Genomic DNA, 22,473 nt, shown 5'->3' with positions numbered 1-22,473 from the left:
TGAGAAAGCAGTGCTCATCACAGTCTCCAATCTAATGTGCCAGCCATTTCATTTTCTTGCTTTTTTTCTTGTTGATGTTGCCTTCTCTTGTATGTTGTTTTCCCCCTTTTGCAACGGGGTCTCAAATGTGGGCCATTTGGATGAGTTATGCTAATTTGTTGGGGCAATGAATGCATTAATTTCATTAGCACATGGCCTCAAAGCAATAATTACCACAGTAGGTGTGTCACCCGCAATCATGTTCAAATTTGCCAGTTAATTATTAAGATTTTGTTCTGAGGGACCTGGATTTGACACAAGTCGCCGAGGGAAAAAAAGAGAAGAGAAAGTTAATGCATTCCAGTGGCCGAGGCTAGGTGCTTGTTGTTGAACACAGTGGGGGATGCTGGGCATTGTGGACCTACTGGCACGATTTTTGCATGTTGACAGCTCACATTCTGGACTAATTACCGCAAATAGCAGAGGGCTAGCTTGTGCTTGGTCAATCCAGGATGGTGTAATTATAAAGAAAAGGAGGCCCAGAGCCGCCTAATGGCCTCTGCTCCTTTAGATTGGAGTCCGGCGTAGAAGACATTGGTTTGGGAGTTGTGAAGGAGGAAGCGCATTCACAGCTCCCTTCTTTGACTGCAAAGGCTGCAGACTTCATATCATCAGTGATTTAAATCCACTGTGTCAAAGGCAGATACCTCTAATCTTACTTTTTCATTGCTTAAAAATGAGAATGTGTGTTTGAAATGTCTTGTTAAGTTGGAAAATGATAAGTTTCTTAAAGATATGAATACCCTTGAACATAACCACTCAACTGATAATACAAGTAGAACACATTTAGACTGAAAAGATGCAGAGATTCAGGACAGGCCAACCTTTTTTTAGGATTTATATCTTTATATCTACTACTTTCCTTAATAGAAGATTATAGAGAGCTTATCCAGCCATGGTAAATATGCTAATTTACATTTCACTGTATTACTCAAATGGATATATTACCAATTGATCATTGATCTACGGTGGCTTAGATTGAGCCTCATTTGCCTCATGTTCAGGACAAAGCATCTGCTAAATGACTAAATGTACATTTACCTAAAGCTTCCTCTAAAAGAACATTTTTGAGACATTCTACTGCAGACATGAAAATAAAATGTATTACTCTGGATTTTGCACATCATTAGCATTTTACAGCTTGAGTGCCCATTCTGTGATTCATGTTTTTAAAAAAGACGTATTTACAACACAATTGCAACTTAAATGAACTGGTTTTAAAAGGAACTGCGCAATCAACGTCATAATATAGAAATCAGTCGAGACTGAACTAAACCCTAGAGCCTTATGCACTACCTACATACGTATAACTTCAAATCTTCTGACACAATTCTGCACCGTTTGTGAACCTGCCCCGCCCCGTGTCTCTCAAGTGTCTCCTTAAAGGTGCTACCATTTACACTCCCATCCCCCTCTTTGAAAAAAATGTTAATCATCGCTTGATTTTATATGGAAAGCAGATTATCCTTTGATTTTGATGAATGCAGCAGCTGCCAGACTCTTCATTTGACTAAAAGCAGGACATTCTGCCGAGGCCTCTCATATGTCACTAAGCCTCTGTCAGGACGGCACTGTGACAGGAGATGACACATGAAAGGAATTCCTCCTCATGGCTTTCACAGGACAATGGGACATGGCCTTGAGGTAGTGTGTGTATGTGTTGCTTAGTAGTGAACCACACTGGCACATCAATGGACACACAGCAGTAGACTGGTGTTTGCTCTGTATATCTTTTCCAACATATTTTTTTTCTTTAATTCTATACATATATATATAATTTTCATTATTTTTTAATGTAATTTTCTTCAAATTGAGCTGGGATTTTATTACCCTTATTTTTTGTTTGAGGAAATGTAAGGTATGATGATACAGCATCTGTTATCCAATTTGATTTTTCAGTAGAGGATGAAATAGATTTGTTGTTTTTTTGCAGTGTTTGACCAACATTTGAAGGTAGGCTATGACAGAAGTGCTTTCAACGTCTGTGGTGTGCATCTTGTTTGAGTTGTTTCCCCTTTTTTTCCACACAGTCTTCACCATCAACCATTAGTGTTCATTAGTACAACATTTAACATTTTGGACCCGTCACACTGTTAAGTTTTTATTTCACTTGGAATGGGGAAGCTACCAAGCTAGGCTAAGTAGCACCCGTTTGGAGAGCTGAAGCTAGTGAGTGGTCAGCAGTTCACTGTGCTGTATTCATCCCACATTATGGAGCAGGTAGGCTATTATTACGTGTGTGTGTGTGTGTGTTTGCGTGTGTGCGTGCATGTGCGTGTGTGTGTGTGTGTGTAGCCACAGCTAACATACAATAATGACGTCCATGAGTTCACCTAAAATGTTATGTTAAGTCTTTTTCTCTCTGCCGTTGTTTTTTTCACATAGAACCTGGCTGGTTAAAGTTAATTCAAACAGTTACTCCAAATTAGTTACTCGTTTATGTGAACGCCCCCACAGATCTGGATTAAAATGGGTAAAGTATCTCTGACTGATGTTATGCTTGGGTCTAATATAACAAGTGCTAACATTTCAGCTGTTGTGGCTAATGTGAGTCTCTGTGAAAAACAACAGCAGAGAGATACAGACTTGCTTGAGGCTCCAGGAGAACTTGTGAAAGTCATTGCCATAGATATACGGTAAAGCCAGAAGCTAACTGACTAACTTTTTCCCTGATGTTAATGTGTACATAGCCCGTGGTTTCCACACATATTAATGTAGTATCTGTATTTGGTACAAATTCCACACTAAATTTTGGCTGAAACTTGTGTCACGTTTAGACTGAAGAGACACAATGTCAAAAGACAAAAAAATCCAACAAAAAGCTACAGCATCTGGTTTGGTTGGATAAGGTTGCACACAAAATGTAATTTACATCATAGCAGGGTCAGTCTGTAGCCATTATTCCAAGCAAAGACTTGGACTCTTGGTAATTTCACCCCTTTTATTTAACCTCCATGCCCTCCCTCTCTCCTGCCATCCGTCCCCAAGCACAATTCATTTGAGTTCCTGTTCGGTAGGGTCCTGAGGCTGATTCAATTAAGTTTCCTTTAATTGGCTTTCAAGCATCCAAACTGAAACTGATGGAGAATTAATAACAGCTCCAGTTGGTCTCTGCATTGTTTGCAACCTTGGAAACATCCTTAAAAAATGGTGGCTAAATCAGACCCATTTTCCATGTGTCTGTTTTGGTAGTTCGATAATACAGCTATGAAGAAAATGTGGTAACAGTTACTGTGTGGTCCCCAGTCTTGGTATGTAATCCATCTCTTTGTCAACACTGTGGAAGTTTGGTGCAAACTCTGCACCCACAAAAACACAGCTGAGGCCAAAGAAAACTCTGCATGAGTACAGTATATCTAACTGTTCCCACTTTTGCTAAAAGATGCATATGGTTTCATGCGTACTCTTCCGCAAACCCATCAAATCCATCAATTAGTGATGGAAGGTTAAAGCATTTTGTATTCCTATAAAGTCTTCACAGTGTGTTCTCTCTTATTTGTTCCTAACTGAAGCACATGTTGTACAAAGCAAACATAAGCCTCAATAAGAGACTGTCTGACAAGCAGTTCTCTGTGGGTATGGTTCAGTCTGTGTCCAGAGAAAGATAAGTCATTTGCTGATGCATTACTATAGCTAACAAAAGACAAGTTGTGAACTGGCAGGAAATTATGGCTGATGAAATAAAGGTTTGAAGTTCACATATCATTAACAGCCATGAAATCAACTTTTCCTCTTACTATACTTTCCCCCCAGAGTCTGCCTTTGTCTTCAAACAGCGCCAAAGCAATCATTATGCTCAGACATAATGCACCATAATGACAGTAATTTCAGTATCAAATTTTCTTAATTCATTGTGGTTAAGTAGCTTACTTGTAATTCACATTTTCTACCCCTCTTAGCGGAGTGCTCAAGGAATGAGACATCTAAAGGAAGATAGGAGAGCACCGTATGCAGGAACATCAATTTAGATACTGTCTCAAATGCGTGAGGCCTAGTGTTCAGAGTTTGCTGTAGTCTTTTCTTAAATAGTGGTATTGAATGTATTTTTGACATTAAAGCTATTCTTACATTACTGGCATGAGGCACAGCATTTTGAAAAAAATTTGAACATGCACAACTCCAATTCCCACCCTCTTCCCCTTGCCTGACCTCTGACACTCCCTAACGCATGCAGTGAGAAAGTGAGCAGGAAGATAGGAGAGCACCGTATGCAGGAACATCAATTTAGATACTGTCTCAAATGCGTGAGGCCTAGTGTTCAGAGTTTGCTGTAGTCTTTTCTTAAATAGTGGTATTGAATGTATTTTTGACATTAAAGCTATTCTTACATTACTGGCATGAGGCACAGCATTTTGAAAAAAATTTGAACATGCACAACTCCAATTCCCACCCTCTTCCCCTTGCCTGACCTCTGACACTCCCTAACGCATGCAGTGAGAAAGTGAGCAGCCCAAGTGAAATGGCTGGTTTGTTTACACTACCGGTGACGTTAGCGCTGACACTAATGCTAATCTTGCTTGCACAAATAACATATAAGTGATATCTGAAACTCTGCGACCATCACATCACTTTTTAGCTCCGGATGAAGCTGCATTAGCCTCTGCCATCGTTGGAAAGCAGAGCCAATGTTGAGTCGCGTCTTGCCTCTTGGTGCATCAGTTCTTCACCGTTTCGTACGATCTGTCAAAGACGACTCGCAAGCAGTGACAGCAGTAGTCAACTGGAAGGGTATGCTGCGACGATGACAGGCAGGAAGCTCGGCAAATCATTTTATTCAGACCGAATAAAAGAAAAGAAATTGAGAAATGTTGTTCACAAGGAATTTAGTGATTTCATCATCTACAGTCCATAATATCATCAAAAGATTCAGAGAATCTGGAAAAATCTCTGCATGTAAGCGATAGGGCCAAAATCCAACAGTATATGCCGTGACCTTCTAACCTGTAACCCTTATTCAGATTTTACACAGCATCCCAACTTCCTGTGAATTGGGATTGTAAAATGAAGATTTGGCTTCCTGGTTGAGTTAACTTCTGCACTGCCGCATGGTCGAAATTTAGCCAGCAAGGGCTTTGATAACCAATTCATCAATCGTTCATTAGTCATTTTCTTCCAAAGCAATTTCAGTCAAAAGCAACTGGACTTGGTTGTTTGTCCAGGAAGACATTTCACCTCTCATCCAAGAGGCTTCATCAGTTCATGTACGCAATTGACCAGGCTGGGACCGAAGTCAAGTCACAAATGAGAACATTCACAGGCCTCTTCTATGATCCTAAACTGAATTATTTTTCAATTTTGAACTGTTGGTTTTACAAAATAAAACATTTAAAAATATTGCCTTACTCTGTGAAACTTGCAATGGACATCATCCATTACATCCCTCAGTGCCCATTGTGATTTCAATATTTGTTGGACAATACAGCTCTATAGCACGCAGGAAAGGAAACATTTTTTGTATTTTGTGTCTTTTTAGTGATTTAATTTATATAATAATAAGCTAAATCTCAACACTAAGTTCTGTGGGTTTGTACAACGTTTGGTGCACATCATTAGTTTGCAATGCGGGTTAAGAGGATTACCTTTTAGCATATATCATTAATTGAGTTTACTTAATCAGATGTGATTTTTAAATGATTAGTATTAATATAATAATTGATAACGTAATTATCATTACATAGATTTTTCTTCAAACACTGTATTCTGCTAAAAAGTAGGAAAATTAAGCAATAGCTCACTTAAGCTGTGCAACCACAAAAAAATCACAGCCTAAAGTACGCTATTGTTCTTATGAACCAGGCTTCCATGGCAATATGGAGGTAATGGACACATTCAAATCCAGATAAAAGTTTTTTAAGAAATATTAACGTCACAAAAAAAGGACCTGCCACTTAGGCGGTTACTATGCAAACATACGTACATACATTAGGAGCTAGCATTCACTAGTGTCACACAATAACACAAATAAATGAATCGATCGAAGGAGCGTTAGACCAGCAACTCATGTGTTCTGAAAATGAAAATGGTGAGACAAGAAGATAAATAACAGCTTTAGTTCACCATCAGATAGGGCCGTCTGAAGGCAAGGTAGTGGAGTGATACTGAATTGTGCAAAGGAATTAGATGTTGTACCCCTTGTATGTGGTTATTATATATTGGCTATGAACCAGTCAGATTGCTTGATTTGAGGTACCCATTTTTATAGTATAAGACAATATGGTGATGGACTCATTATAATGATTTGTTGGCGTTAAAAAGCAACACATACAACCTCTTGATAACTACCTGAGGTTGATGGTTGAGGGAGTAGGACCAAGGAAAGAAAGAAATAAGGAAAGTTTCCTTTCTTACTGCATATAATGACAACTCTTGCTACTTCGTGTTCTGACCAATTCTAACCGTCCACACATATAGTTCATTAATCAACATCCTCATAGTGGGCCTTGCTAGTGTGGATCAGTATTTTCATTATAAGGCCCCTCACAGTCATTATGCGCAGAATCTTTTGGTTCCAAACTGAGCTGTAAATTTTGAGAGAATCTGACACCCCTGCCCGAGGGTTACAGCAGAATGCTAACGAGGCCACAGCGACATTTCCATCACCATACAGTCAGTTGCACCATACATCAGCTGCGCTGAACATCTCCCAGCGACACATGAAGTCAGTGACAATTTCAGACACAACACTTTATTAGTATCCCCCTCCATATCCACGGTGTAATGAATGAGGCCATTTAAACAGGATTTACGATATATTTAAAACTTGATTGCTTAGAATTTGAGAATTATTCATAAGACTAAAGCGTAATTTGTCATAGAGAGAGTGCTGTTTTGGTGGGAACAAATGGTTTTGTTGTAGATTTTCAAATGAACTCCTTTTCATCCAGTCTTCAAGTAAGCCATTTGTATGCATATATGTCCACACATTGGATGTAATTAAAGGCAATGAGGCTCAGGTGACAACTCACAATCAAGTTTTCTTCATAATGCATCGTGCCCCTGCCAAGCTAGAGTAACAGATATGAATGCAAATGATTAAGAATAGATTGTATTATACTGCAACTTCTGCTGAAACAAAGGGTATAGTGGTCATAATACAACACGTCAGATTTTACTTTGCTTAAAGGTAACCTCTGGTGAACTTCTTCTCTTATTGTACAATACACTTAAGGAATTCTATTATCTCCCCTTCAGTTACATTTCCTTGTTTCTACCATGAGAGCGGAAGAGGCTCCTCGCCTTGTTACAAAGATTATTGTGCTCACTTCCTGAGGCAGTGTGACCATGCTTTGTGTGCAATGCCCAGATCATCTCATAATTACACAAGGATCCTGAGGCAGAGGGTGGGGACCCAAGTGAAGGACCAGTTACGTCCACACACACACACACACACACACACACACACACACACACACACACACACACACACACACACACAGACTGCTATAGCTCAGAGGCATGGCTTACTATTGCCACAGCCAAGAATGAGGCCTCTCAGGATAGATTTACACACAAATAAAACTAGTCTTATCTTGGCCCACATGTGAACGAGAACTGATTACACGGTCTACATTTCAATGCTCAGATGAAATGGAGTCAATTTACTATGGCCTATTTAAACCAATTCCAACCTGCATACACAATGAAACCAAAACTGATATTATTGCATCTATTAGGACCTCATATCAGTTCAACTGTCCACTGAGGAACTGTTTAGAAACTGTTTGGAGGTAAGAGATGTGCTGATTTTTCAGTGTTTTAACTCTTCGGACACACTTGAAACAAAATTAAATTGTTTTTGTCTTACTTATTCACTAAAACGGAAATAGAATATATCTAGACAAGGTGCTATGTCTTCCATTTCCCAACTTTTTTGCTTTACCACAGTAATTAACTCTGCAGACACTGCATACAATTACTTCTTTCACTATTATTATCACATCATTATCCAGCACAGCGACTTGAACTGTCAACAGGCTGCAAATAGTTTACAATGAATCCATTAAACTGGCACTCTTTTGCAGATTGACTTATTATGGGCGCAACATTACACTCATTACACTTGCCAAAATTGCCAAAAAAAAACAACTACTTCCAAAATACTGGATTGGATCAATGCTTCAAGAATTCACATTTATATATATATATATATATATATATATATACATCAAATTATAATAATCTGCTGGCTTACCTAGAACCGTGGGATGCCCTAAAGGCCTAGAACATTTAAAGACAACGTCCTGAGTTAAAATCTGGTTGGTGTACAGTCTTTGTAATTGAGACAAAACCAAAATTTTGGTTTGGTCCAACTAACAGCAAAAAAGAGCACACATACTGTATTTGCTTCACTAAAAAGCAAAGGAAACCAGAAACTATTCACATTTGAACTTGAACCAGGTCTTTTCTGGCTTTTTTTACTTAAAAAATGAATCGATTATCAAAATAGTTGCTGATCAACTTTCTATAGATCAACTCCTTCATTGAAGAAGTACTTGTTCTATCTTATGGCTTGAATGAAACGCGGGAACAAGCTGAAAGAGTATGTATCATACTGTCAGACAGAGTGGAATAACATCATTACAGAAGGGTTTACCCCTGGATTTTAAGAGGGTTAAGGTGTAAATGACATAATTTGTTGGAGTTGGAGTTTTCTAATTGTATGACACATTTAGGTAAAAAAAAAACATGATAAAAAATATTACCTGATGCTTAGATCAGGCAGGCCACAGTGTTTGCAATACAAAGGCTGTCTGTGCCACTGTGTGCTGTACTGTGTGCAGCAGCTACCACTGTGTGCACAACGAGCATGTTAGGGTGTAGGCTGTAACAATACTGCTTGTACCTCTGTGCATGACATAAGCCATTATGTGGCAAGTGTAAATTTGGGAGAAACCTGTGAACAGTGCAAGAGGACAGGGAGAAACCAAGCTGATGGCACAAGACCAGTGAACACTGATCCTTGAGTTGGCTTTTCCAGATGCTCTCCACATTATTTTTACATTCATATGGCTTAGGTGAGGTGCTAAAACACTTTAGCATTGTGCCTAGGCATTGTGCCTAGGCCTTATATAGGCAGGGAAAACCCTAAACAGTATGTATAAGTGCACAAGTAGAGAAGAGTCTGAAATACACTAAACTGACTCATTCATGTCAGTTTCACAGCATTTACCTTTTCAGTAGGGTTAGGTACCAAAACCCTAAACAAACAGTATCTACCAGAACAAATGACAAGGCAGATTTTGATGCCTCATTTCGTCGCCACTTAATCTATTAAAAAAAAAAATGTATATGTTCACGATAAAAGCCTTGCAGAATTAATTATCTGAATTGTGAGGAGCAACAGATTCTTGTTTGTATGATATCATATGAAATATGACTCTATTTAACCCTTTGATATGGCAACCAGTATGTGGCACCGAGTACATGACCAGTTAAATTTAGGCACCAAAATGACTTTGTTAAGATTACAAAAAAAGGTTGTAGTTTGGCTTAGTACTTCCACACAAACACTTGTCTAACGGGGTGAAAGTCCTGTCCGCCATCCCGACCCAGATTTTTGTACTTATATACTACGTCACCTGATTTTCTTCTTCACCCCGGACGTCATTTCTACAGTAATAAATATATATTGATATACAAGTGACATTACATTACTTTTCTTAAGTACATGTACAAACAGTGACATCGACAGCCTGTGAGAAGATATTCCATTACCTTTTTATCAAACTCTGTGTGTGTGTGTGTGTGTGTGTGTGTTGCATGAACGCTTGCACACGCGTGGGTGTGTTTTTAAAATCCCACACAGTCATATCGCAATGCCTCAGCAAAGCTCTTGATTAGCTGTGGTTTTATGTTTGGATGGTCCATTTAATTAGGTTATGTACGAGATAAAGGCCAGCCAAAAGTAATCACAAGGATTATTTACTCTTGTTAATTGAGGTTCCATCTTAACACCACAACTAAAGGTTAATGTTCTCTTGGTATATTATTTACTGTCCACACTCCAGAGGCTGGCTCGCACCACACACAGTGGAGGAGGGAAAGGAAACTCCACAGGTATGGGGGGAGATGGAAAATGATTTGTAGCGTAATATTGACAGTAGTTGAACTTTGGATATTCAACACCCCCGCTGTAAGCCTTCTGAAATACTGTACAACCTTCATTTTAATAATCTTACTTTAGCTCAGGTGTGATGCTCAAGTTTCCTGGAGCTTTAGGCGGGCGCAGCCCATCACCAATCCTAATCTCTCCATTAACTAACCACAGATATTCTCCATGCACATGTAAATCATAGAGCACGCTTTAAAGTGAATTGAAAGGTAGATTTAAAGTGACATTGTGTGATTAATTCTGCTGCTCTCAAAATGACCCTTCGTTCTGTCTTCATAGGACAGCTGTTCTAATAGTCTTTCCTATAGTGATTAAAATTACAAAAATGTGAACCTGTAGGTTAATAAAAATGGTAATTTAAATAGTATCTGATTTAATTGACTCTGAAGAAGTACTTAAACGTGTTTGCTCTCTGGAAAATCTACATGGCTCAGCGGCAAAGAAATTGGAATATCCAGCTGTCAAGATAATAAATTTGACTATTTCATCACTGTAATCTTCATACAATCTCCCTTTGTGCTGGTCTCTACGGCTTGCAGCTAATGTAATAAATCACTTTCATGTTTGGAATTGTTTCATGTGTTTTAGAGTAATTATAATGTACTCAAAGAGCCCAAGTGTGGTGATCAGCCGGTATTCTTAACCTTTATAGATTCAAGATTTGGAAAGTTTCATCCAAACTTCCACCTACATCAAACTTCTGCAGTGTTACCATATGAAAGGCACTTGCTCCATCAATGCACGAAAGTTTTTACTTTTAGACATAGTGGTTCATTTGAACTTCCCCTTTTTGAGCAATAATGAACAGTATATAAACAATTAACAAATATTTTATGACACTTTAGTATTGTAAATAGAAATGTGGACATTTTTTAAGCATTCATTAGGGCTCTTACTCAAAGCTACTATCTGTAATTTTACCAGAAGGGTCCATGGCTTTTACAGGAAGTCACAAGTTAAAAATGAGTAAGTTAGAGATTCTCTAGTCTGCTTCTATTTCTGCAAAAATTGTTGTTTTTAGTTCCAGTTATACTCCTCCTACATATATCATGTGTGTATGTAAAACAACATATTATTGTAACGTATATGTACTTGAATTATTCAATATTAAAACATGGAAAAGAAAAAAAGTCAAAACTGAGTCTAATAAAGAATTGTGCAAAGGTTTGGGCAGATTGGTAAGTAGGACTGGGTGTTACGATCCCTGAAGTTTCAGGGAAGTACTGGAAATACATTTTAAATTTCAGTCAATTTTTTCATCTTTTTTTTTTACAACCTGGAAGTTTGAACTGTTTATGAAAAAAGGGAAAGAGAAAGCTGCTGACAAAGATGTAAAAACGCTCTTGAGGCCTTTTGGCACATGGCCCTAACGGCCCCTGACTTCAGCTCGGCGGTTTTCGTCTCCTGTCAAGAATTATACTGCCAATATTCAAATCCTTTTCATATCTGTTCAGAGCATGCTATCTGACTGTTATTGTCATATATAGCTTATTTTCTTTTTGTCATAACATAAACCAATCTTTTTCCAGTTTAAGTTTAAATAGCAGCTACACTCATTAACTTTTACACTGCAGATATTATGTGTTTGTCACATACTCTATTCTTCTAATCATAACATAATTTTAAACCGTCAACTATTTAGACCGTCAACACGTTGCAAGGAGAGTGGTGTTGCGCCGCGAATAAGAAATGTTTTTCAGATTTGGTATGAAAGGCCCGTTTGTGGCAGATGCTGCAGGTAGTTTAGAAAGTGTTATTATTTATATATTGAAAAAATGTAAAAGCTTCTTTGAAATGTTCCAATGCTCATAAAGTAGAAATGTCTTGTATGATATTTACTTTCTCTGGGCATTATTAAGGTTAATAATGGATGAATGAAAGGATATTTCTGCTTTACTGTTTACAGCTAGGAGTGTTGTAGTGTTTTACCATTTATTGTTTGTTTATATACTGCTTAGAAATGCTAAGGGGGTTAGAAAATGTGTTACCGACATGGTTTGTTCTCTATAAGTGTGTCACATGCGTATGATTGTGGCTCTTGTGGTAGAAGGCTTAATGCAAACCAGATCATTCTTTCGGGGGGATAATTTCTTTTTCGTTTTTCATTTCTTATTTATATGATGCCAAAAATATGCTCCCAGGGCTATCATTTTTCTGTGGCTGTTTGCAAAACCGGAGAGCCAAGAGGATTTATCTTCTTGACCCATCACACAAAGACAATGAGCTGCAGAATACTGGTGTCCAACTGGGAGGACTGAGGGCGGGCACACCCAGCCATCCTCAGGCCTCCTTCCAAAGACAGAGTCATGTTACAGGTGAGAGACCCATTACACTCGTCTGTGTCAACTCTCAGTGCCTCTCTAAAAAGCCAGTGTATGTGTGTCGGTTGCAGGGATTACTGTATGACAGTGTTATATCTCTGGCTTGTTTTGACCAGCTGGGGCTTCAGGTTTCTGACAATACACAGCATTAGATATCTGCAGTGACAAAGCAGCTTGTCTCTGTCTCCAGTATACACCAGTACAGTATCAGGCTTCGCATGGCAACTTAGCAATAAAATGGTGTTGCAGAACTCCTCACTTTTTAGGAGCTGTTTGCCCGGGGGCTAAGGCTAATGGTTTACTCACTCCCCGACAGGCCCTCAGGCTCCAGGTAGTCTCACATTGTCAAGTTGCTCTCATTAACTCCTATAACTCCTGGAGAGATAAGCGTTAGACAGTCACATACTGCAGGCCTTACACGTGGAAGTGCAATAGTTTACAGACAAAAGTACACAGTCAAATTATAGTTTGGGTTTTTTCCCCTTAGAAACAACTTTTACAGAAATTGCTATACTAAAGGACTTTTTGTAGTGTTTATTGCCTAATTTAGCTGTTGGCCATTAATAAGATTTGTGCTTTAAATCTATGTTCTACATTAGCAGTAGAAGAAGTTTTTACGCAAGTGAAAGCACCATTACAGCAGTGTAAAGATACTATAGTTTCACCTAATTATACTTAAAAGTATGTATACAGAATGGTCTCTTCTAAAGTGCTATATAATAATAATATTATATCCTTATTATATATATATTATAATATAAATACATTATAATTGGTGAATATAAGGTGGATGTCATTGTAGCTGCTATATACTCTATAGTGTTACTGGTAGTTTAATCCATAATAATGCATCATATTTTATCAAATGATTATATGCTTCCGATACAAAATCTTGATGTTTGAAGTAACTAGTCACTAGAAAGGCACCCAGAGAGCACAGAACTCTGTCAAGGGATGCCCTATCTGGCATTCTTAACAAAAGTGAAAAATCATTTGTGTTGCCGTGCTGTGATTCAGATCCACTCCAAATTTTAATGGGTTCTTCCTTGACCCATGCTACACACATCCGCCAAGTTTTATGGAAATTGGTCCAGTTGTTTTTCTGTAATGCTGCTGACAAACAGACAAACCAAACCAAAAACATAACCTTCCTGGCAGTGGTAAGTGGAGACAGAATTGTAGTAGAGCGCTTTAAGTACCTCAAAGTTGTACTGAAGAACAGTAGTTGAATTTATGAATCGTCTGCAAAAATAAGAAAAAGCATTTACAGATACTGTGGCAGCAAGTTGGACTCCATCAGCATTTTTTTATTGTTATCATTATCAACATGCCGACTTTGCACCTGAGCCCTTTTGCACACAAAATGTGTGTAAAAACAGGAGGATATAAAACCTACCGAATGCTAACATTTTCACTTTCATGTTATCCACATCAGTGGGCAGATTGTGCAAGAATAGGAACATAAATTTGGGGACTTTCCAAATGTATGACAGCCATAATGAAGTTTGGTGTATGTTGCTGACAAATTGTATTTTCTACCTACCACATGCAGCTCTCAGTGATGTGTGCACTTTTGGATATTTCTGCTTTACTCTTTACAGCTGAGAGTGTTGTAGTGTTTTACCATTCATTGTTTGTTTATATACTGCTTAGAAATGAGAAAGGGGGTTAAAAATGTGTTACCAACATGGTTTGTTATCTATAAGTGTGCCACATGCATATGCTTGTGGCTCTTGTGGTAGAAAGGCTTAATGCAAATTGTATTTTCTACCTACCACATGCGTACAACACAGTGATGTGTGCATAAACACTTTCTTAAGACTAAATGAATAATCTTTTTTTTTTTAAGTAACACCAACTTTTTGGAAATAGATTAGTCTTTTTCAACACTTTAAAACAGTCACTTTGCAGTGGTATCCTTAGTTCTAAATTATACATCGGACCTGTAAATGCCCTGGGTACTCTCACAGTCACCTGTTCCATTGTTTCTCTTGTAATCTTGATTAAATATGGCAATCTTTTTGTTTGACAATGTTTGAGCTGCTGGACTGTCGCTCAGTAAAATATGCACCCAGGCGTAAAGAAATGAGAGTAAATTATACACTGCTAAGCCCATATGTTTTCATAAGACATGGTCTCCAATAGAGGCAGTCACTTTCTTAATCTGCTCATCCATTTATTCCCTGTACAGCTGACTCACATCATATCAAATTCACGTAATATTCCAAAGAATTCAGTATGAAAAAATGTTGATCTTCCCACCACATTTAAGTCTTCTGTTCTGAAGAGTGTGGGATGACTCTGTTATACATATATATTTATTTTATTTATTTGTATATTTGATTGCTTAGTGGTGTAGGGACTAGGACTTTTCCTTCTCCTTTGAATGTTTATCTGGAGTGCCTACCAACACACAAACTGTAAAAATAAGACGAGCAAGTCCGTTTTTTTCCGGGCTACATAGATCAGAAAATATGGAATTCAACAAGCTGTTCAGGCTTTGATCCCCTTACTATGTCACATGCAGGCTCATTAGAATATACCATTCTCCATCTGAGTATCTCCAACCACTGCCGGAAATGGAAAGCTACCTTTGCAAAGATGCAGCATGTTTTTCTCACGCCATCAAAACTGGTCTTTTTCGAGTGGGGAGGCTTAAAGAGACAGGTGCTAAAAGAACGTTGCAGACAGAGTGAATACAGCTATATTCAGACAGACAGGATGAGAAAAATACTGTGGTTTTTTTTACATTAAAACATGTAAACATGTTCTAGCAGAAACCCAAAATACAAGTATGAACCTAAAAATAGCAGAATATGAGACCTTTTAATTTATTTTCAATCAGTTTTATACTGTGATGAATATTAGTCGTAGAGCAGTAGAGCTTGAATAAAGCACCATACGTCCATTTCTCCATTAGGCGTCTGGGTAAAAGGGACTACACAGCTGTTTAGCTGCACTGGAATTTCAAAACCCTCCCACCACTGTCGACCAGTCTGCAAGAGTTTTTTGGAAATAACACTGTGGTATGAAGCTTTTTTTTTTTTTTACTCAAAATGTTTCTCTCTTCTCTTCTTCCATTTGCCCCATACTTGTGCTTGTTGAGGTTGAAAAAGATTAGGGGAAAATAGTGCATCATAAACTGGCTGCAGGCCTCGGGGCAACAGTGTCTGCTCCAAAGCTGGATAATCTCATATCAGTGTGGCGTGTTCATTTAGCTTAAAAGATAGGACCGTTTTAGAAGCACCTCCTTAGGTTATTATGAAGCTTTTCATACTCAAGATGATAACTCATTCTGGCACCTGTGTAATTTACTAATGACACATGATTTTAGCCTGCACTGACTGCGAGCCGGGGAGGAATCACAGTACACTGCAGAGCCTCTGCATATACGCCAGCCACTGACATTGAGGCACAACCTGGTTGGGTTGTTTCTAACTTCTTTAATTAGGTGTGTTTACTCTGTATTTTATTTGCAGAGATCACGGAGGAGCCTGGGGAAAGGTAGATTTAATTAAGGGACATTGATGAAAGCACACAGCTCGCACAATCTCCAAAGTGTTTCCTCTGATATTGCTGCAAAATATCCTGATGACAGGTGGTGCTGGGGAGGAGTTGACACGGCTGCGAAATAGAACAATTTGGATTCATTCTCACCATGTGTAGGTGGGAAAGTGTTATAGGTCTTCTGTTATATCACTGAACTCAGTTAAACTGCTAAATAAAATCCATTTAGATACACAGACTTATGCAGGAGAGTGGGATTTTCGGAGTGGATGTATATATAAAAAGAGATGTGATTGCGCATAAAGGAATTGTGGTGGTCGGTGAGATAGTGCAAATGTACAAGCAGCTTTGCAATTAGCAAAAGCAGGCCTGCCACATTGTCAAATGCCCTCACGCTCTGTCTCTGCGATAATTGTCACAGCCCCTCTCTTTTATTACAATCTGTCACAGAGTCAACCATATTCATTATGAATTCTTATCTGCTTGTGCTTTAACATTTGCCAGATGGCACGTCGGTATCAAAAGCTAATAATGATGTAGTAAGGAAATTAAGACTTTATCAAAAGCTACTTAATGCCGGAAAAAAGGAAAATCAAAATACATTGATGCATCAGCTGATCCTTGATGATCCCATCTGTGAAATTGTAAAAGGTGAATCATCCTATCTTATAGCTACAGAATATGCAAATTGGATAGCAAAGCTGAAATTCGATTGGGTTTATCTTAACTAATCTCCTTTGGTCACAATTAAAGTTTGATGTAGAAAGAAATCCCATTTCATACACAGATATAATCAGGTTTTCTAATCTACAGTACAGAATTCACTGGTAGAATAAAGTGGTAATGAAATACATATAGAATATTCAAGTAAGATGTTGGACATGGGCAGCTACACAAAATACAGTGTCTCTGACATTTTATACACCTGCCAATTCCCAACAAAGGGATTTACCCTTGCCACAAGCTGCAGATGCACCAGCCTAATTAACACATGCACAAAAAAAATGAAAAGAAAAGAAAAATTATTTAATTTGATTTATCACAATTTTGTCAAGAATTGGTCATTTAGAATCCTGATGTATTTAAAACTGAACCACATTTTAAAAAAACAGCAAAATAAAAATGACTAAAAATATTAAATGAACAAGACTAAGAGTTTACAGTCATGCTTGCACTTTTGTAAATCTGCGTTCCCACCAAACGCGATAGACGCAAATTGAGCTGCAACTCTACATTAAAAATCAATGTTAATAGCTCGACGACACACGATTCAGCGGAGACAGTGCAAATGGAACGTCTGGCGGGGATAAGCCCGTCTGGAGCATCTGAAGCGTCTGAAGCGACGCAAATAAAGTTGAAAATATTTAACTTTTCAGACGGCATCGGTCCATGACGTCCAATCAGCGTTGAGATTGCGGTAAGCATCATCAACGTTCTCCTTGAGACATCCAGGGGATCACCAAAGCTGCCATTGTTGCAGTCCTTGGGGGGAAACCAGACTGTCCCTATGGATATAATATAATGGATATAACTATTTACTGAGGATGGCAGCAACGTGCCTTTAGGCATCTAGTCTAGAAATCCAGAAGAAGAAGAAAGCCGTCAGTCCAGAGTAAAGCATATCCTGGTCTGATCTGCCGGAGACAGGGCAGCAGCCTGTACGGCTTCAGAGGTTAAATCACTGACGGCTGGATCTCACTACAACACAACAGCTCTTTTAAGAGCCACACATTTCATCTGAGAGCTCATTTTTGTTCTTTTAAAAGCATTCAGATCCCTGGTTAACACTAGCGTCACTTCCATTTAGCACAACAGCAGATTAGGCTGAGCTGGGGGTTAGCTTCAGTAAGCTAGCCGCCTCGACTTCTACCTGCCATTGAAGCGATAAAACAATGATCGAAAATGTGACAAATGTGAGCAAACGGCGCAATACAAGCGTCTCGAGTGATTGTATTTGCCTCTATGTCATTTTCGCAGCTTAAGACTGTAGCCAAGCACAGCAGTGCATTGAGCTAAATGCTCACATCACCATGCTAATATGCTCACAATGGCAATGCTAGCATATTAAGCAGGTTTAATTTTTACAATCTAGCATGCTAACATTTGCTAAACACTAAACACAAAGTATATCTGAGGTTGATGGGAATATTATTATTTCTTAGGGCTTGGATTGTTTAAAACTTTACAATACCGGTGCTTATACCACAGTACTGTATTTTTCGGATGATAAGTCGCAGTTTTTTTCATAGTTTGGCCGGGGGTGCGACTTATACTCTGGAGAGACTTATGTGTGAAATTATTAACACATTACCGTAAAATATCAAATAATAGTCCGGGCTATTATTTACGTCAGTCACGTAAGAGACTAGGCGTATATCAGCAATCGTCACACACACGTCAACCAATCAAAATTCGGCAGGGGCGGGTCATGGCAGAAGTGCATTGTGAAAAAAAAGATGCTACCTGCTACTTGGAGTTGGCGGAATTGTTCAGAAGTGACAATGAGGAAGAAGAGTTCAGTGGATTTAGTGATTAGGAGTGACAGAGTGTTTGGTAAATGTTCTATATGTTATAGTTATTTGAATTACTTTTACCATAATATGTGACGTTAACATACCAGGCACGTTCTCAGTTGTTTTTTTATGCGTCATATAACGTACACTTATTCAGCCTGTTGTTCTCTATTCTATTTTTATTTTAAATTGCCTTTCAAGATGAAATAACTATTCTTGGTGTTGGATTTTATCAAATAAATTTCCCCAAAAAATGCAACTTCTACTCTAGTGCGACTTATATGTTTTTTTCCTTCTTTATTATGCATTTTCAGCTGGTGCGACTTTTACTCCGGAGCGACTTTTAATCCGAAAAATATGGTACCCTTAACGTTGTAATCACTAAGATTTTAAAGTAGTTAATTGTCTGTTAATTTACTATCTATCAAAGAGTGAGTTAAAACAATGGTCATTGTGAGCTGCCAATCTACTGACGTCATACAGTCGACACTGTTCTGTCTGAAAGGAACTCTGGGAGATTAGGTCCTAAAGGCTCGCCTGCAATTACATCTTACCGCCAAAGTAGGCACTAGAAACAACTTATCTCAATTCTTATGGATTACAACTTTAGAGTGATACCGAAAGCAGTAAATTATTGAATTTAATGCATTTTTTTACTTCATTCGATACCCATCATGTGAATGGAAACGTCTCAGTACGCTAAACTGCCAACTCAAATACAACTGCCAATCACATGACACACTAACTCGAAAAATGCATGATCGACTGTGAGCAAAATCATAACATTAATTATTTTTTCTATATCTGGGTACAAAAAGGATCAAATGCAGGTATCGTGTGACTGGAGAAGTTTCGGTATAACTTGGTCACAGGTTAGGTATTTGGAAATTTCAGATAAAAGATCCGGGATTCAAAGTGATTATATTTTTCCTCTTTGAACCACAAATGGCTGTTCCAGATATCAAGACAATCCATGGAATATTTGTTGAGATAATTCAATAAAAGTCTAAATGGTGGTGCTAGCAGAAATGTCAAAGTAAGTTCTCTGGGAACAATAAAAATGTGCTCAAATTTTGGTGTTGAGATATTTTACTCCATATGTCAAACATTGACCTTCTGGTGGCACGAGAGGAAAATTCAGAGGATCATCTTAGTCTTTAGAATGTATTCTCCGTGGACCATGAATGTCTGTACAAAGTTTGATGGCAATCAAATTGATATTTAAGTCTGGACTAAATGGAGGACTGACCGACTAACACACCGACTGAAACACCCATGTCATCCCTAGAGCCGTACTACTCTTGCTTAAGATAAGACATGACTGTTGTTGTACTTGTGAAATTAGTGCTGTGGAAAAGTGCATTCGACTGAATTTATTTAGACCACAGCAAACAACATCAACAAATTAAAATGGGAGCAGGTGTCTTACTAACATATGATATAATAAAAACAGAAAATTTGAAATAATGGCCTCTATTACACACAAGCTTGTTTCAAAGCTGTCATACTTCTGTGATTCAACCATTAATCTTATCTAAAATGCAAGTAAAGTCATGTTATTAATATATCTTTCCTCTTGAGAAGTAGGCCCAGAACAGAGGGAGAATTTGAGCAATGCACAATAATAGCTGAGAAAATGAGGCTCATGGGAACAAGGGGTACGGTCCCAGATTTTCCTCCCTCGGTGACATCTCGAATAGTTCGGGAGTTATGTGCAAAAGTTGTGGAAGATAATGTCTGGTGACATAGACTTGTTGTCACATTTTTCATCCCCTACTATCCAGTCCCTTTGCATTCTGATCACACCTCTTCAGGCAGATAACTATTTCCTCAGGATTAATGTCCCAGTTTCTGCATCCTCCAACACATCACAGTTAATGACCTTGATTTAAATCACAAGAAGGTATGTAGGAACTCATATTACTTCCAAACAAGAAAATAGATCAGCCTTTAGGTGTTGTTTTTGTCTGGCCCTGTGCAACGCAACTTTTGGCCTGCAGCTATCAGTGAGATAGGCGATCGCCTCTACTCTTTGTTTGATTGATTCAATGCAGGTTTACCACGCTGGAATACCTCACCCATGCATATGCTGTTTCTCATTTCTGCTTCTTTTTTTTTGTTTTACAGTCAGATACTTTCTGCATTCGCTGTTTGATTGCAAAAGCTTAAAGAGATTGACACACTGAATAATCGTGTAGGTTATGTGGCATCACCAAGTGAAAGGTATGATAAGCTCAGAGGATGAATTAGTGCTTCTTTAAAGCTTGCCGCATGTTTTCAAAATTTCCAATAATTCCCAACATCTAGGCTAAGCTGATGACAACATCACAAAAATGACAAAAGTCAAGTAGAAGCAGAGCAAACTGCTTGTAGGCCTATAAATGATTTTAAGCTCACATGGGGTGAATCCTGAAATGTGTGACATTCACATTGCACACACACCTCCCCCTCTCTGTCCGTCTTTCTCTATGCCTTGATTTTACACACCTGAAAGACCCAACCATAAAGTTTCCTTTGGACGACTCTTTGTTCCTTTAAGCCTAACTGACACCATATATTACTTAAAAATAGTATGAGAATAGTATAGTATAGTTTAGTATATCATATAATTACACAATACTGAAAAAGTCCATGACAAATATAAGCAGTGGGGGTGACAATGTAAAAAATATGTTTTATAACATATTATAACATACATTTATAAGTCAGGTTATGATCTTTTAGGGCTCTTATTTCTTTTTTATTAGAGTAGTTGAAGAGCGACAGGAAAGGGGAGAGGGGCATGCAGCAAAGGGCAACAGGCCTGAGCTGAACCCAGGCCACTGCCAAGGAATGAGCCAACATGGGGCACACCCAGTGAGCCAGAGGCTGTAACAATTGTGCATGTTTCTTTGCAGTTTTCTAAGTTAAATGTCTGAATACAACATGATGAGCAGAAAATACAAAGTAAGATAAAAAAAAAAAGACATTTCAAATTAAAAATATACTGTATAATGACTAAACCTATGTTATTTATTGTTTAAATTGTAATTTTATTCAGGGTCACTGTGTCATATCCCTCTTTACCCCCTAAAATTGCTCTTTCTGGGACACATAGGAAGCACCAGATGATACATCAGAGAGTAATTTTAATCATACAATCTCACCGAATTATACTGAGTATCTCTAATACAGCATTTTTCTGTCAGACAGCATAATTTTTTATTCACTTAATGCCATTTAGCCACAGTAATCCAGTAGAAACCTGATTTATCAATATCAATCCAACTTACTGCAATGTGCTTCTATGACTAGTTGCTCATGCCAGCAATTAGGTTAATGCGTATGGTATAATTATAACTACGTTCAACACGTATAATTGAATACATTAAACCTTGCACGAAAAAGTTGCATCCTGCCTGTTTCTACTCCAGCCTTTGAGTTCGCTTTTTTAAACTTTATTAACTTTTATTCTCCTTTTGTTCGTTTTGTTTCTTCCCCCTAACTTCTGTGAAGTTGTGCCCTCAACAATGAGGTTACTTTCGCTTGTTTTCGTGTTTCTTTTCGTGTTGTTTTTATCAATACAGCTTCCGCCGGGACACACTGTCTTTGTTTACTCCGGATGACAGCTGATCGTCCTAATGTCAGCTGTCATAGCAGCCAGACCAGCGAAGATTCCACCTGAACTCTGGAGAAAAACAGACCGGGGACGCAGAGGTGGAAAGCAACGTCGGGGCTGTAGAGGAGGGTCGAGACGAGACGGGCTTATGGAGAGGAGAAGATTTAAGCCGTGTCTCCCCTCTGTTGTTATGGGAAATGTACGGTCTGTTGTTTCCCCATTCTTCCTGCAGAAGTGTTGGAGTTCAGTCAGATTCTGTGGTGAGCAGTGATGGACTGCACTTTTCAAGTCCATCCACAGATGTTCTGTAGGATTCAGGTCAGGGCTCTGACTGGGCCACTCTAGGACATTCACCTTCTTGTCCTTTAGACACTATGTTGTTTT

This window comes from Echiichthys vipera (genome assembly GCF_963691815.1).
Source record: "Echiichthys vipera genome assembly, chromosome: 3".
Classification (NCBI taxonomy): Eukaryota; Metazoa; Chordata; class Actinopteri; order Perciformes; family Trachinidae; genus Echiichthys; species Echiichthys vipera.
Note: the sequence above shows the minus strand (reverse complement) of the source record.